Raw genomic sequence first — 12,405 nt, 5'->3', positions numbered from 1 at the left:
GCGAGTTTGAAGAATGAAACTTGGAACTTCTGGCCTTTGCAGTCCTCTTGTCCATCTGAAGACTTGCGGTTTACTGCAAGACAGTAACTGAGTCTGCAGAGTGAATATTCACCTAGCCAGAAGTGTGACTACAGCCTGCCTCCCCCCCACATGAAGTACAAAACAGGGAGAGCCAGGAAGAAGGAGGTCCCGTGAAAGCACGAGCTCTAGCATGGCCATCCACCGGAGCAAGGGGGCGCCCTAATGCTGTATATTCTTGCCTTGGACCTCAGGAGCACTGACTAAGGGGAGAAACTGTTATTCCCTCCTGGGAATGACATCTAAGTCCTTCCTCTTTAAGGAAAACATGTGGAACTAAGTAGTTAAGTGCCATCTACCAAAAGCCAAGGGTGTGTAGGCAGATGAGCAGAGGAGGGAGCATTTCACATGGAGGGAAGTGCATAAGCAAAGATCCTGGGGCCTCAAATAACAAGGAAACTTTGTAGAAGGTTGGTGTGGGGTTTGGTTGTTTAATTTTTCAGTTTTTATCTTCAGTTAGGGTCAGCAGACTAAATTGCTTTAAACAGTAGGAAAGGAACTTCAATGATTTTAAAACAGAGAAAAATTGGGCTGGGCGCAGTGGCTCATGCCTGTTTCCAGTACTTTGGGAGGCCGAGGCAGGTGGATCATTTGAGGTCAGTAGTTCGAGACCAGCCTGGCCAACGTACTGAAGCCACCCTGTCTCTACTAAAAATACAAAAAAATAGCTGGGCAGGAGTGGCACGCGCCTGTAACCTCAACTACTCAGGAGGCTGAGGCAGGAGAACCGCTTGAACCTGGGAGGCGGAGGTTGCAGTGAGCTGAGATTGCGCCACTGCACTCCAGTCTGGGTGTCAGAGTGAGACCTTGTCTCAAAAAAAAACCAAACAAACAAATGAAAACAAACAAACAAAAAACAAAAACAGAGAAAAAATTGAAAAGATATACTTGACCAGTAACTAGAGACTGATAGTCAATTATGGCAGAGCCATGTAATAAAAGAAAATGAAATCATATTATAGGGTTTTATATTGACTTTATTTACATTTTGTATTATTTATTTATAGCTGCACATTATTATTTACATTTATATCTTATTTCTTATTTTATTGATATAAGAACTGGAAAAATATGGAAATGCATTCTCCACAATGTTAACAATGAGTACCTTTGAAATGTGAATCTGTTATTAGTAGCAATATTATAATTTCAGAGAGAGGGTCTTGCTGGTTGCCCAGGCTGGAGTACAGTGGCACTACCATAGCTCACTGCAGCCTTGAACTCCTGGGTTCCAGCTATCCTCCTAAGTAGTTTGAACTATAGGCGAAATTATCAACAGTTTGAATTTTCTTTGCGTTGTGATTTTCCTTGTTTTTTTCAGTTTTGGGAAGTGGCCATGTATTGCTTATATAGTTAGGAAAAAAAATGACAGTAGATCTTATTTATGAGGCAGAGCTGCACACTTGTCCAATGAATGGCCGTGGATGATCTGTTTGTTTTGCCTGTCTTAACCATCAGTCTGGATAATGATACAAACACAAATGGCTCTGGCCATCACTAGTCGTGGTGAAATGGATATAGCAGTTATGATTTGAGGAGATTCATTTGCTGAATATACAGCCAATCTCAGCCTTTATTACTCACCATCTTATCTTTTTTTTTGTAAATTTGTTTTTTTAATTAAAGAAATAGATTCAATTTGAAAATTGAGTTCTAAACAAAGTAGGTTTATCAAGCATTCTATTGGCTATTTTAGAATTGGTAAAAACAACATATTTCCTTTTTAAAGTTTCTTTGGCAAGAACATGGTTTAAATTCTTTTTTAATCTTCTTTTATGGATCTTATTTACTTTCATATAGTTAATGAAAACAATCTAAATGTTTCTTTTTTGTTTGTTTGTTTTGCTGAAATGTATCTTAAAAGTGAAAAATCTAGTGGCAAATCTCAAATAAGTATTTTCCCCTTCTATCCTGCCCTTGCTTGTATTTTCTGAATTCATTTCTTTTTTTTCAGAAATTGGGGGGATGCATGCAACTTTTCCCTTGCTTCTGAAATGATAACTCTGCATTCGTTCTCAACCACCATTAATCATGCATAGCTGTGCTCACTGAGGCAATGTTTTTGAGAGCCGATGGATGAACAAGATCTTAGTAGCACTGGTTTCCGTGGTTTATCGCTCATGGCCAATGTCACACAGAATTTTCAGCCAGGATGGGAACGCCCAGCAGCTGGATGTCCAGCTGCCAATTCATCAGTTTGAGAAGTGAGTCTGTTTCCGTCTAAGTTGTTGCATGCAAGGCATGGGGGGCTGATTCTGTGCCCACAGTGACTTCCTCCACCGTTTCTTTTCCAACCTCCCCCAACCCTGGTCATTGTCATCATCATCTCAGGCACATCACACACCCAGAAGGGCAATTCAGAAACCACATGTTGGGTTAGATTTCCTCTAACAGAATGGCAGGGGCAGGGGCGTAGAGAACCCACACCTCATGGCAGTTCTACTGGGACTGAGGCAAACATGAAGAAATCATTTCACCCATCTCTTTACCTCCACAGTCTCCTTTGGAAATAGCATATCCATCCCTCCTGACAAGGAGGTGGTGAGGCTGGAGTCAATCCTATGGAAAAAAGCTTAGACATTTGGGCAGGACCACCCAAGTCCTAGCCTGAAAAAGATACTGTACCTGGAAGCAGGTCAGACAACCAGACCTAAGCAAGCTCAGTGGAGGATAGCCAAACAGAGCCAGGACGCTTGTATGATTCCGAATGAGTAGCTGAGGGAGCAGCACACCAGGAATGTGCCGTTCAGTTCAGTTCAGCTTCATCATCACTCTAGGAGGTAGAGACTCTGGTCTCATTTCCCAGAGGAATTAACTGAGAGTCACAGAGACAGAAGAACCCTTATGAGCTGGGCAGTTATGGCACACCTGTCTATTTACGTGTGTCTGATTTCGAAGCCACACTCTTCCTATAACAGAGAGGGTTTGCATGTGTGTGTTTAATGCTTGAGCCTAGGTAAAGTATTAAATGTGTGCAACCTGATTAATATTGGTCACCGCCTCAGGGATTGAATAAAAGGGAATTTAATGGATTTAATGGAAGTACCTTTTATTGAGGTGGGACAGAGTTGAGGAAGTGATAAAGGAAAGTCTAGCACTCAGGGACTTGGAACAGCAGGAAGCAGTTTCCAGTTCCAGGCCTGAAGGAACTGGCAGAGCTCTGGCTGTGGAGACACTGAGACAGGTTTACCACGGAGGCCTGGCAAGGATTGAGTAGGGAAAAGGACACGCTGATCCGACCCTGATCTGACCTCTCTCTCCTCTGGTCTCTTGCCAGTATCTCCCTTCCTATCCAGAAACCAGGGCTAGGGGGCCTGGCTGATGCTGTGCACCAAAGTGGATGCCCTGGGGCCCAGGAGAAGGGCAGAGAGCAATGAGGAGGGGCGAATGGAGGTCAACAGCACGATAATCAACTAGAAACCTGGGCGCCTTGGAATCAAGTTAGAATTGCAGAGGGATGAAACCAAATGTATAATTTAGGAACAAAAAGAAGGAGGAGCAAACTGGACTTGAGGTGCACAGCCTCACCAGCTGGGAAGAAGAGGCACGTGGTGAGATGGAGAAGAGGAACATCATTAGGGCCACACTAAGTACATGGGGACTTGGAAGACAGGATTCAAAATATTCCTGGGCAGAGTGCTGTGTAGCAGAGCAAGGGACTGAGAACTCCCGGCTGTGTTATGCTCTGGGTCTTGTAGGAGATACACTTTATCCATTTCTGCTTCCTTCCTGTCCTCCTCCAACCTCTCTGGAAGTACAGTGGCCTCATTCTTAGTAACCCCCTCAACCTCCACCCCAACAACTGCCACCTTCCCTGTGCAGGCGGCCCTCCTTCACTGTGGCCAGTAATAGCTAAGGGGTCTTAAGAACTGGAATTCCACCATGGATGGTTGGACGACCAAAGGCCTGAGATGATGCAAACACCATTGCAAAGATTAGGCATGGTGTCACCCTATAGTCGGGCTTTGCTTGAGACAGATGTTGGCAGCCTCCTATTGGGTGTAATTACTCAGTGGCTTCTGCTGGAATGAGCAGTTTGGGAACAGAGTGCCAGGTTTGATTAGCAGGTACACCAATCTCAGTCGGATTGTTCCATATTCTGAACTCCCATTCATTCCACATGAAACGTACTCGTTGCAACATTTAAAACAGGAAGCATGAAGTGCTGGGTCTTCATTCTGAGATGAGACCACACGTAAGTATAGTTGTACCTCCATGGTTTTACAGAGCAGTAGATTCATCTAGGTGATCTGTTGGCCAACTGTGTTTACTGAGCTCCTGCTGTATAAACGATGTGAAGAATTTTGATAAGTGCATTCGTTTCCTAGAGCAGTTATAACAAATGACCACAAACTCGGGGCTTCAAACAGCAGAAATTTAACTTTTCACAATTCTGAAGCCAGAGGTCTAAGATCAAGGTGGCGGCAGGGCCGCGCTTCCTCCAGTGGCTGTAGGGAAGGATTCTTCCTTGCTGCTTCCCGCTCCTTGTAGCTCCTGTAGCTCCTTGTCTTGGGGCAGCATAAGTCCAATCTCTTTTTTCAAAGTTTTATTTTAAGTTCAGGGGCACATGAGCAGGCTGGTTATATAGGTAAACATGTGTCACAGGGGTTAGTTGTACAGCTTGTTTCATCACCCAGGTATTAAGCCTAGTATTCATCACTTGTTTTTCCTGACCCTCTCCCTCCTCCCAGCCTCCACCGTCCACTAGGCCCCAGTATGTGTTATTCCCTCTAAATGCCCACGTGTTCTCATCATTCAGCATCCACTTACAAGTGAGAACATATAGTATTTGGTTTTCTGCTCTTGCATTAGTTTGCTAAGGATAATGGTCTCCAGCTCCATCCATATTACTCAAAATATGGGATGCCTTTCTTTTTTATGGCTGCCTAGTATTCCATGATGTATATGTACCAGATTTCCATTAGTCAGTCTTCCATTGATGGGCATTCAGGTTGATTCCATGTCTCTGTGCTTGTGAATAGTGCTGTGATAAATATAACATGGAGAAAAAGGAACGCTTATACGCTGTTAGTGGGAGGGGAAATTAGTTCAACCATTGTAGATGACAGTACGGTGATTCCTCCAAGACCTAAAAACAGAAATGCCATCTCACCCAACAATCTCATTACTGGGTAGATGCCCAAAAGAATATGAATCGTTCTATTATAAAGACACGTAGCTCCAATTTTTGCCTCTGTTTTAACATGGTCTCCCTTGTGTCTAAATCTCCCTCTCCTTTCTTGCGTAAGGAGACAAGTTACTGGTTTTAGGGCCCACCCTAAATCCAGGAAGATTTTGTCTCGAGACCCTTAATGAATTACATCTTTGAAGGCCCTATTTCCAAGTCAGATCACATTCTGAGGTGTTGAGTGACTGTGAATTTAGGAGATACTATTTAACATATTATAACATGATTTAAATCTAGCCCTGCTCTTGGGAACATCAGTGTGCATTATTTCCTCATGTATTTTTTCCTTATTCCCACTTTTCCTAGAAAGTTATGTGCAAAGCATTTCTCTCTCTCTCTCTCTCTCTCTGTGTGTGTGTGTGTGTGTGTGTGTGTGTGATTATTCACTTTGGAATAAGCTGAGTGCTATCTCCACCCCCTCTGTCTTTCCTAAATTGTCTTATTTCCTGGTGGAATTTTCATTGTCCTGCTTATACTTTACTGGGTACTATAAATCCAAGTGTACCAATTTGTTTTAATAAAAAAGAAATCTTTCTTGCTCTTGATGTTCAGCCGTCATGCTCCTGCACTCCCCAGGATCTTCTCAGGGCCTCATTTTCATCCAAAGTCTGCAGACAGGTCACCGCATCATTAAATTAGAAAAGGAGAACCTTTTTCTTGAGTTCAAAATTGTTTCCATTTTGTGGCCTATCGATTTCTTGTCTATTTCAGCAGGCTGGCCAGGACAGGAGGTGCGGGTGTATCCCGCAGGTGGAGGGGTTTCCTGCAAATGTGCAAAGTAACCACCATTTCCCACATTCCTGGCCTCCTCCAAAACAGACATTGGACTTACCACTAGATCCAATCTCTAAACATAGAATATTAAGGCCTCCACTCAAAGCCCAAATAAAAATACTAAAGTATGAATTTGTGCCTATGTGAAGTTTTAAATTTACAGTACTTCTACCCATTACCTCAGGCCATCTGGAGAGGTGAGATTCTGGGGCCCTTCTCAGACGAATGGCAAGCCTGATCTTGCCTTCTGGCTTGTTCCTGTTAAGAAGAGAAGTAAAGAATAATAGCTACAATGGTGGCTAAAATTTGCTGAGTGCTTTTGATATGCTATCAAATAGCTTTAAGTAGATTTTCCTAATCACTTCTTATAACAGCCCTATGAGGTGGTCAGAGGCTTATGGATGGGGAACTGGGGCTTTGAGAGGTTAAGTACCTTTGCATCTTAATGGTTTCTGATAACATTTATTTCAACGTTTCTCCTTTTCCCTCATGTCAGTCAGGGTCCCCATGGAAAAATCATGGCTCATTCATCTTTAGATAACTCAAGAGGGGGTTATTTTTAAAAGTGCTATTTACTGAGGTTCAGGAGAGCAGAGAGGAACCACAGGAATGGTGCAGATAGTCAGAATTAGTAGTGTCAGAGCTGCTACCACCCCCAGGCTCCAATGACAAAGAGTGGTGATAATTACTGGAATCCGAAGGGAAGGATTGGGTAGAGGAGACCACCTGGCGAGAGCAGTGACCTTCAGTTAGCAAGCAAGCCAGCCTGAGGTGACCTTGAAAGGAGAGTAGATAGCCTGACCTTGCTCTTTTCACATAAACTGTCAAAGACTTTCAGGAGGTGTCTCTAGGGAGGGTAGCCAACTCATCCTGGTTTGCCCAGGACTTTCTCAGCTTTAACACCAAAAAGCCCATGTCCCAAGAACCTCCTTAGTCTCAGGTAAACCAGAATAGTTTAGCTCTAGGTTTCTGAGCCACTGGGGCCAGGATGGGGTGCTGCCCTGGGTACCTGGATAGAGGCATGGCCAGCTGGTGGGCTCATGGAGGCCTGACTCCACCCATCCATCCACTCCATCATTCATTCATTAGCTCAACAAGTGTTTATTGAACACCTACTATATGCCAGGTACTAGTCTAGCTATTGGGTATTCTGCAGTAAACAAGATGAAGATCCTACCTAGAAGACAGTGAGGAACTTAGACGATAAACAAGCAAACATATAAATATGTGATACAATTTCAAGCAGCAATACATGGGGAAGAAAGTGGGGTTCTCCAGACACAGACTGAAGGCTGTGACTATGTGGACATGTTTTCCTTTGGTCAGGGCAGTCTCTCTGAGGTGATGCCTGCAAGCAGAGCCCTGGTTCCAGAATATGGGCCAGCTGTGACTGCGTGTGGGAGCTCGTTGATGCACTCTGGTCTTCTGTGGCTTCCCTTCAGCCTCCCAAGCGTGTCTCTTCTCCCTGTGCCCTTCTCTCCTTCAATTCCAAAGACAGCATTCCTTTGCTTTACCTCTGCCAGAATGAATAGTCTCTGTAAGAGGCAATGTTTGAAGCTGCTGCCAGTCATTTATATCTTCGAGCCATCAGATAGTCTACAGGCAGTGCGGAGAGACAGGTTGGTGGTTCCACCTGTGATCATGGGGAATAATGGCGGATGGAGCCGTGAGGGGAGGAAGCCAGAGGAGAGAAGACCTGGGAAGTCTGAGGCCAGAGAGGACAAACTGTCTAAATTTTGCTGAGGAAGATTCCAAACACTTCTCGAAGAGTTCATTGTAGCTTCTGGGTTCTGTCTCTTCTACGTGAAGTCAGACCCAGGAGACCTAAAAGCGTTTTGAGAAGGCTTTCCGGGGAGGGATGAAGGCCTGGCGAGGCTAAGGGAGTTAGAGTGCCTTGCCCACCACCTCCTACGTGATAAGCATTACTGACCTTCTCCTGGGATTATTCACACTGGACCCTGATGCTATCACGTCTACCATTCTATATTGTACAAAAAGATATAGGGAGCTAAACTGAAGCCCAGAGATTCCCAGAAATTTCGTAGTGTTCATGAAGAAAATATATATAACTTCATTCAAAAAGGAAAAAAAAGCCCTTGTTTTATCTTGAGATTCCTCCTCTTAGTTCAATAACCATGAAGTCAATATACCACTATCGAACTTCCTTTGCCTCTGGAATTTAAAGGAACATAAAAAGCACTAATTAATGGCTTGTTCTTAGACCACAGGAAACCACTAGTCACTATCCATTAACAGCTGCTTTTCAAGAATATTCTCCTTGTCTCCATCAGGAAGAAGTAGATGACAAAGCAAAACTAAAAAGCTATTTGTTACATTCCAGTCAGAGGAGCTGAACTCAATATTCCTGGACAGCCACATACGTGCGTGACATACATTCATTGTGTTTGCAAATGGTTTGTTGGTTTGTTTATGGCCTGTTGGTTTTGTTTTGCAACCGATATATGTTACTGGAGTGCTAGGCTCTGAGTAGTTCTTCAGGGAGTTGTACTCACAGTAAAGTCAGCAACCCACTGTCTGCAGAATTTGGTAATGCCATATATGTATAGTTCAACGCTTAGAGGAGAGAGAACTTTTAAACTGATGGTTTTCCCTTGTTTTTATACATTTTCCCCCAAAGAACATTAATTCCTGATAAACTAATTCAACATAAGGAAAAAGTTGAGAAATTGAGTCGGACAATTTGTTCTCAACTTACTGATGTAAATTGAGGGCGAAGTGCCAGTCTTGATTTGGAGTTTTCAGCTTCCTGTCAGTCTGTGTCATGGCCTTAAGACCTCTATCTAGAGAGAAATTGGCAAAAAAATTCCCCAGAATATTATTTTTCTAAAAGAAAAATCTCTGATAGAACCTCATGTAGCCTCCTTATTTCCCCAGTGCTCAGTAGAACATTCCTTCAGAAGTGGATTTTCAGCCATAATGGCTGTTTCCCTAGGTGAATTAAAGATGTCATGTGCCTCCTGGTTTCCAAAGAAAGTTGGAATCTAACGGATCACTTAATTTGGGTAGTTTTAGAAATACCCAAATTGGTATTTACCTACCAATATTTTGGTAAGACACTTGTCTTAGAACCTTCTGTTTTGGTGGAGGTTATAGGATGGTTGGTATGAACCATCGGAACTTTCTTCAGTGCTTGGTAAAAGTGTACACCTGGGTTCCTTCTCTGATCTAAGAATCTTCAGGTATAGGGCTAGGGGTCTGCATATTTAGCAAGATCTGCATGTGAACTTTATGCTCTTCAATCTTGAGAATCTTTGCTTGAAACTAAACCACCACCCATGAGAGAATTTAGCATATTTTCTTCATCTGAAATCTTGACAAATGGAACGGATTATACAAGTTTGCCCCCATTCTTTAATTTCGCATCCAAAGTAGAAGGCAGGAGATGGACTGTAGGCATGGTTGAGAGTCTACATGACATGTAGGATAGTTTAACACACATTTATCAGGTAACTTTTTTATAGCAAGCACTGGGCTAGGCAATGGAGAAGTACAGATGAATGAGACATGGTGCTCGCCTGCAAGAAGCTTACACATAATAGAGAAGGCAAATAACTCTTGTTTAACGTGGTGGATGCAAAGCTGAAGTCCCGCACAGAGGTCTTGGAGAAGAAAATGAAGTACTGGACATATTTCCAACTTCCTAATCAGGGTACACCTAACATATGGTGAAGTGCATATGTCTTAAGTTCATGGCTAAATGAATTTTTACATTTGTATGTATAGACCCATTTTAACCACCACATAGATCAAGATACAGATCATTTTCAGCACTCTAGAAGTCTCCTTCATGCCCCTTCACCACCAGTAATGCCCCCCAAATGTAGCTACTCTTCTGACCTCTGTCATCAGGGATTAGTCTGGGCTATTTAAAAACTTCATGTAAATTGAGTTATCCAGTATGTACTCCTTTGGTCTCGGTTAGTTCATTCAACATTATGCTGTAAGATTTTGTTCACTTTGTTTCCCTTTGCAGTCTTCCTTCATTGTTCTGTAGTCTTCCACTGTGTAAATATACTACAATTTATTTGTTCTACCCTTGATGGTCATTTGGGTTGTTTCCAGTTTGGGGCTATTATGAATAAAGCTAGCTGTGGACACATCTTTTGGTGTGCGTAAGCACTCAAATCTATTGGCTTTATTCCTGTAAGTGAAACTGCTAGGTCACAGTGCTGCATATGTTTATGTTCAGATAGAATTGCCAACAGTTATCCGGTGTGGCGTTGCATTTTCCATTCTCAGCAGCAGAGTAGAAGGGTTTCAGTTGTTCTGTGTCTTTGCCATTTGGTGTTCTCAGTCCTTCTAATCTAGGTCATTTCTCTCTCTCTCTCTCTCTCTCTCTCTCTCTCTGTGTGTGTGTGTGTGTGTGCGCGCACGTGTGTGTCTGTGTGTACACACACCTGGATGCAGGTACATGTGGGATGGATATTTGTTAGTGCCTCACTTATGATGTTAACTTTTTATTTACTTACTGGCCCTTTAGATAACTTATTTGTGAAATGCAGTTTCAAGTCTTTTACTTACTTTTTTAAACCTAGATTGTCCTTTTCTCATGGATTTGTAGGAGTTTTACAATGTATTATAGTTTACAAGTCTTTTGTTAGATATAGGTCCTGCAAATATCTTGTCCCACCCTGGGGCTTGCCTCGTCAATCTTCTAATGATATATTATGAAACTCACTTTTCCTTTCCTTCTTTCCTTTCTTTTTTTCTTTCCTTCCTCCCTCCCTTTCTTCCTTTCTTCCTTTTTAAACGTTTAATTGAAAAATAAAAATTGTATATGTTCAAGATATACAATGTGATTTCATATATGTATGCATTGTATAATTATCGAAATCAAAATAACACATCCATCGTCACCCATAATTACTCTCTGTGTGTGTGTGTGTGTGTGTGTGCGTGCGTGCGCGCGCGCACATTGTGTGGTGGGGTGAGGACTCTTAAATTATGCTCTTTTATCAAATTTCAAGTAAATAATACAATATTTTTAGTTATAGTCAACCTGCTATACGTTAGGTCCCCAGAATGTATTGATCTCATACCTGAAAGTTTGTACCCTTTGACCAACATCTCCCATTTCTCCCATCCCCAGACCTTGGCAACCAGGAGCTCTCTTTGTTTCTCTGAGTTAGACTTTTTATAATTCCATGTATAATTGAGATCATATTTGTCTTTCTGTGTCTGTCTTATTTCACCTAGCATGATGTTCTCCATGTTCATACATGTTGTCACAGATGGCAGGATTTCTTTCTCTTTATGACTGAATCATTTCTGTGTGGGGGGCAGGGGAGTGTATATGTGTTGTGGGGAGGGATGGGTGTGTGTGTGTGTGTGTGTATCACATTTTCTTTTATCCATATATCCGCTGATGGACACATATGTTGTTTCTGTATCTTGTCTATTGTGAATAATGCTGCGATAAACATAGGAGTGCAGACATTTCTTTGACACACTAATTTCATTTTCTTTGGATATATATTCAGAAGTGGGATGACTGGATCATATGGCAGTTCTATTTTTAGATTTTTGTGGAATCTCCGTTATGTTTTCCATAATGGCTATACCAATTTTAATTCCAACCAACAGTGTACAGGGTTTTCTTTTCTCTATACCCTGGCCAACACTTACCATCTCTTATCTTTTTGATAGTAACCATCTTAACAGGTGTAAAGAGATATGTCATTGTAGTTTAATTTGCAGTTTTCTGAGGATTAGTGATCTTAACCACCTTTTCATATACCTGTTTACCATTTGTATGTCTTCTTTAGAAAAATGTCTATTCAGCTTCTTTGCCCATTTTATAATGGAGTTCTTTCTTTTTTCCTTTTTTTTTTTTTTACTTTCAATGTGAGTTTTAAAAATATATTTTGGATATTAACCCTTTATAAGATATATGGCTTGCAAATATTTTCTCCCACCCTGTAGACTGCCTTTTTATTTTGTTGATTGTTTCCTTTGTTGTGCAACAGCTTGTTATTTTGATGCAGTCCCACTTGTTTATTTTGGTTTTTGTTGCCTCTGCTTTTGGCATCATGTTAAAAAATCATTGCCAAGACCAATGTCAGATAACTTTTTCTTTTCATTTTCTTCTAGGAGTTTTATAGTTTTAGATCTTATACTCAAGTCTTAAATCTATTTTGAGTTAATTTTTGTATATTGTAAAAAGCAAGGGCCCAATATTATTCTATTTTGTGTAGATATCCAGTTTCCTCAACCTCATTTATTGAAAAAACTGTCCTTTCCTCATTGTGTATTCTTGGTGCTCTGGTCAAAGAATAGTTGACTGTATATACCTGGGTTTATTTCTGGGCTCTCTATTCCATTCCACTGGTGTGTCTGTTTTCACA

At 41.7% G+C, this 12,405-nt stretch overlaps 1 long non-coding RNA gene across 2 annotated transcripts in view; it reads left to right on the top strand.

Moving 5' to 3' along the window:
• Nucleotides 1–12,405, top strand: part of LOC126953925 (uncharacterized) — a 153,038-nt gene that overhangs the window by 131,519 nt on the left and 9,114 nt on the right. For both annotated transcript variants that reach the window (XR_007725411.1, XR_007725410.1), the window contains one exon: nucleotides 2,033–2,282. This is a non-coding gene — a long non-coding RNA (uncharacterized LOC126953925). The remainder of the gene's footprint in view (nucleotides 1–2,032; nucleotides 2,283–12,405) is intronic.

Source organism: Macaca thibetana, chromosome 4 (assembly GCF_024542745.1).
Source record: "Macaca thibetana thibetana isolate TM-01 chromosome 4, ASM2454274v1, whole genome shotgun sequence".
Classification (NCBI taxonomy): Eukaryota; Metazoa; Chordata; class Mammalia; order Primates; family Cercopithecidae; genus Macaca; species Macaca thibetana.
Note: the sequence above shows the minus strand (reverse complement) of the source record. Positions and strands in the feature narration are given on the sequence as shown.